We start from the raw sequence: 326 nt of genomic DNA, 5'->3' as shown, positions 1-326 counted from the left end.
GAGGGGAAGGGGAGACATCTCAAGAGTGCGTCGGGCCAAGTGCGCGAGTGTCGTCACATCCGGTATTCGGGGTGGCGCTGTACTGAACCGTCCATGTGTTCACGGTTGCGTGTGTGCGTGTGCGCGATAAAAGCTGGCGTATACGCGCCACGCACACTGTAACGCGTCGAGTGTTGTGTGTGCGTACGAGGCACGCACAACACAGGGTGGAGTGAGAAGCAGCGTAACGTGACACAACATTGGTCCGTGCACCGTCGTCGTGTACACGGAAAATTATGTAGCACACAGGTCGCTTGGATTCTCTACCGATATGGGCTGTCACGTGA

This window comes from Habropoda laboriosa, unplaced genomic scaffold (genome assembly GCF_001263275.1).
Source record: "Habropoda laboriosa isolate 0110345459 unplaced genomic scaffold, ASM126327v1 scaffold145, whole genome shotgun sequence".
Lineage (NCBI taxonomy): Eukaryota > Metazoa > Arthropoda > Insecta > Hymenoptera > Apidae > Habropoda > Habropoda laboriosa.
The sequence above is the reverse complement of the archived record's forward strand: the minus strand, read 5'-3'. Positions refer to the sequence as shown.